Source organism: Arvicola amphibius, chromosome 12, assembly GCF_903992535.2.
Source record: "Arvicola amphibius chromosome 12, mArvAmp1.2, whole genome shotgun sequence".
NCBI classification, from domain to species: domain Eukaryota; kingdom Metazoa; phylum Chordata; class Mammalia; order Rodentia; family Cricetidae; genus Arvicola; species Arvicola amphibius.
This window is the reverse complement of record NC_052058.2, coordinates 166273087-166278096: the sequence shown is the minus strand read 5'-3', so window position 1 is coordinate 166278096 and position 5010 is coordinate 166273087.

The window sequence follows — 5010 nt, the reverse complement described above, 5'->3', positions numbered from 1 at the left end:
AAGGAACAGCAGAAGGGAGGGGGAGGAAGAGCCAAGGATCAATTCTTGGTTCTTTCCCGTGCTACCAAGGAATTTGGAGAAGTCACTAAACTTCGTATTTGAAGTTGGCCTTCAAGGCCAAGAAGGAATATTTTGTGAAATGACTTTGTTAGTCTGACTCTCAAGTTCTAAATATTTGAGCTACACAGACTCTGTTTGAATTCTTGCCTGGGCTCCATCAAGGTTCTGGTGAAGAAGGTGGCGGTGATACCGGGCAACAATGGTGTGATTGACTTATGGCCTCAACAAATGTTTATTGAGCACCTGTGATATGTCCCTTCAGGTTCCCTCCCACTGCCGTTAATCTCGCTGCTATTGTCACGTTTCCTTCTTATATACTGAGCGCCTCCTGTGGAACACAGGCCGGGTGCACAGAGACTATACGGTTGTATCAGAGGCCCACTGCGCTGTAGTAGGTCTTTGCTGTGTAGAAGAATAAGTTCTATTATGGAAGAATACAACATCTGGGCAGCAGGAAGGATGGGGGGGGTGCCTTAGTTATTATTATATCACTGTGAAGAGACAATCACCAGGGCAGCTCTCATAAAAGAAGCGTTTAACTGGGGGCTGACTTACAGTTTTCAGAGGGTTAGTCCATGACCGTCATGGCGGGAAGCATCTTGGTGGCAGACAGGCAGACATGGGGCAGAGAGAGAGAGAGATGACGAGAAGAGAGGAGAGAGGAGAGAGAGGACGAGAGAGAGAGAAGAAGAGAGAGAGAGAGAGAGAGAGATGGCCTGGCATGGACTTTTGAAACCTCAAAGTCCACCTCCCACTTGTACTAAACAAGACCACACCTCTTAATTCTTCCCAAACAGTTTTTCAATACCTGAGAACCAAGTATTGGTGTATTTGAGCCTATGGGGGCCATTCTCATTCAAATCACCACTTTCTACTCCCTGGCCCCCTGCAGACTTGTAGCCTGGACCATGGAGTGCTATTGGGAGGACAAGCAAGGAGATTCTGTCGAAGATGGTAGCAGAAGACATCGAGAAGAGTCATGACGGAGAGCTTTGGTGTTTCCCAAGGGCTGTGGAAAGTCCTGGAAGACACTTTAATGGGGGAGAACTGATCACTCGGAAAGGCCACCTGGGCTGCTAGGCAGGACTTTCTAGCAGGTTTGAAGTAGGAAGGGAAAGTTGGTAGCAGGGAGCTGTGAGCAGATTGTAAGAACCTGAATCTTCAGTCACAGCCTCTGAGTGGGTTCATTGCTGTTTGACCTCAGGCGTTGTTGTGTGATCTACGCTAGAGCAGAATCAATGAGCCTGAGAGTGAAATTGGATCCATGTGGTCATTACACCAGCCCAGAGCAGAGGTCGACCCCAGGTTTCATTCTAGAAAGCTTCCCTGTGTAGAGAAGGGCATCCACGCAGAGACCCACACAGCCTCTGCCAGCCTCGGCCACACCCTGAAGCAATTCTCAGTCTTCTCCCGTCTCCCACACATGACTCTGAGAAGTCAGGCAGGAGTGCTTTCCAGACACCAGGCTGAGGCAAGGTGGGTTCAGAGCCAGTCCTAGAGAGAAAGCCATTGCACCAGTGTGGCCCCAGGCCTTCCCTCACCTTAAAGGCAGCTTCAAACTACAGACCACATCCTGGTTCTCAGAAAGACTGCCATTCCCAGAGCCCCAGTATCCCTGAAGGGATGGGGAGAGGTGACATCAACAGCTCCAGGAGGAAGAGCAGGAGGAACCAGCCCCAAGAAAACTTGGAGGCATCACAGTGAATGAACAGCTCTGGGGCCGGGGAGCGGTACATGGGATGGAAAGTGAAATGTTGGCTCTGAGCTCGGGTCTGCTGGGCACTCCAGTGCTTTGAGGTCCACATGACCACAGTGTCATGACCCCAGTTGGAATCCCACTCTCCTCCTCTTATTCCCATTTTTATCATTCCTTCCATGGGTTTCATTTCCTCACCTGTGAGACATGAGTCGTAATCCCACCTCACTGGGGGGTCTTCTGGGAGCAGAGAAGAGGATGGAGGATTTGAATACTACTAGGATGGTGGAGTGGGTATCACTGACCTTCAGGCAGGACAATAAATCCCTGGGGTCCCCTGTGGGAGCCTTGGAGAGTCCCCAAGACTGTCATTTCCTTCTTTCCTCAGCAGCCTCATGTGAGGAGTCAGGGTACCACAGTGGGTTTGTAGCCAAAAAAGACGATATCTTTGAATATCCATCTCTCCGTCCTCAAATCTCCTTTCTTCCCTTTTCCCTCTTCCTGGGATCTTCTCATTACCGAGACTGGCTGGGTTCCCTTTCATCCGAAAGTGCCTTCCTTCCCATATGCACAGCCAGCCAGTCTCTCCTCTCTTTTACTGCTAAATTTTGTTAAAAGTCTGTTTCCTTGCTTCCCAGACACGGCCCTCAGGTCCCCCCCAACTCAGTTCTGCTTCTCAACTGACACATATGGTTGTTGTGGTCACAAGGTTGTCCTTGGCTCTCAGAGGGCTCTTTCAAGGCCTCAACCTATTCAACCTCTTCGTGGCTAGTCTCTTGCCTTCTCTCTGGTCTCCCCAGTCATTCATTCCCTTGCAAGATGTTCTATGTTCTACAATCTCCCCCAGACCAGGGACCCTCCCCTCCTGGCTTTGGTCACCATCTATAAGTCAACAGCTCCCAGCTTCTATCTCTAGATCAACCTTCTTCTGGTAACCTATAATATACCCAGAATGCTATGGTTATATCCTCAGATGCCAGGTGTGTGTGTGTGTGTGTGTGTGTGTGTTCTAGAAGCTATCTGGTGAGATTCCTCCCCTCTCTCTTACTTTCCCCCCAGTCAGTCCACCCCGCCTTCCCCGTGGCCTCTCTCCTTCCCAAGCCTCTCGTGAAACTTCTCTACACTGTTCTCCCTGGCTTTAGCCCAGCTCTACCAGGTCATTCTTCTGCAGCAGGTAGAGGCAGCCTCTAAATCACAGGAGGTCTCTGGGGGTGAAGCCAGAGCCTCTCGGCTGGAAGGACCAGCTTCACCTCCGTCTGCTTACTGCCCAACACTGTCCAGCACGGGGTGAACGGTCATGATTCTCCTTGTCATCTGCTTCTTCTCATTTACAGAGTTTTCTGCTCCTACATCATTACCACCCTCCTCTTTCCCTCCCTCCACTATTTCTCCACCCTCTTCCCATCCTTCAGAGCCTGTGTAAGTGTCCTCAGTTGGAGTTCGGGACTGTGTCCCGTAGTCCTGCCTTCACCTCCCTCGTCACTCAGATATCATGATGTCACTCAGATATCATGATGTCACCGTTTCACCTCATTGATCTCTTCCTCCAGAACTTGGGAAGGGTAACATCAATCAGTTCCTTGCTCTGTGTCATTGGTCTAGTGTAAGCTTACCCTGGAGTGGCTCAGGAAAGCGTGTGAATTGAGTGAAATCATGGGGCAGTTTGGTTGTTGCTCAAAATGAGCGTTTTGCTCAAATAGAAGGACTGAAGCAAGGAGGGCTGGATGTATAAACAGTGCCCCCACCCCCATGCGTAAGCAGGCTTAGGGCACACATCCCAGGCTTCACATAAGCCTACTAAAGAAATCGGGGAGACAGATCATCCTGCCACATCAGGAAGAGTACACCGGGGACCCATTCCTGTCCTGAAGCCTAGGACTGCAAGTCCACTGCAGCCCCGGTAATGGGGAAGAGGGCTGGGGGTGGGGCAAGGGGGCAAGGGTGGAGCTTTCAGCAAAGACTTCTGGGGAAGATGGTTACAGCCCACACTATGAATGCCTGGGCTACTAGGTTCCAAATTGCTCCAGAACCCACCCTTAGAGTTTGCCCAAATTAAGTCCCGGGTGGTGAGCACGCTAGCCTAAATTAAGCCTATCCATTAGAAGGGACAGGTTTTTCTAATCCCAGGCTCTCCAGCCTGTCTCCCAGAACTGGCAATGGGGACTTAGGAAGGGGATTCCCAGTCAAGGTTGGCATTGGCGACCACTTAGATCTCCAGATCTTGGGGACAGTGTGGTAGAAACCCAGGCTGCAGAAACAGCAAGGGTGGGTTCTCTAGGTGGCCGCACACAGATCCAGTCATCAGGTCTCTGACCACTATCTCTCACTGCTTTAACCTGGTGTGTGGATAAGGGAAGAGTGGAGAGTGGGGCTGTGGATGGCTCAGCCTGGCTATCCTGAGCACTTCCGCCAGGGTTGGCAGAGGACCTGAGTTCAGGTCCTGCCTTGTTAACTCATCCCCTGTGAGGCTCTGGGGAAAGACTGCCTTCCTCAAGCCTGGAGGCCTCTCCAGAGTCAGGGGGGCGAGGGCGCGTTACATCCTACGTAGTTTGACTGATGAATGACGTCACAGGCCATAAAGCATATCTGACCTCACGAGCACTTACCACACGTGGGCAGGATAAATGGTTGATTTGTCTTTCACTGCACGGGTAGGCCTTCGCAGACAACGGGCCAACTTGGCAATTGACTGCAGTCTTGGATCCCTTTGGAGGTGAGGCCGTTCATGTGGCTGCAAGAATGGGGAAGAATGCTAGCCTGGAGTCAGAGTCCTGGCTCCAGTTTACGGGCTGGCTACTACCCCCTCTGTGCCCTCAGGTACGTTAGCTCCAGCTTTCCTCTAAACCCAGATTCCCTTGAAGTAGGGTTGGACTGGCCACAGCAAGGGTCCCAGGCCCTGGGAAGGACTTTTTGAGGCTGGGATCACTACCAATTGACTAGTTCCTCTTCTTAGGCTCAGCACGCTAGTGTAGCTGCTGGAGGGGTGGAGGTGCTACCTGTAACAAGCAGCCTGTGGGGGCCCTTTAAGGGCGCTAGGAGGCTGCAAGACCTATTCATGTTGCTGACAGAGAGCTCGGGACCCTCTGTACACCTTCTGAATTCAAGATGAAGGCCCTCTATCTGCCTAGAAGGGTCCCTGGAAATGGGGTGTGGTTAGATCAACAGGCAAGGCTAGGGAGTAATGCAACCTCTTTATTAATATACAATAACAAAAACAATAAATCTCATATCTGCAAACTATGTTTAGGTCCTGG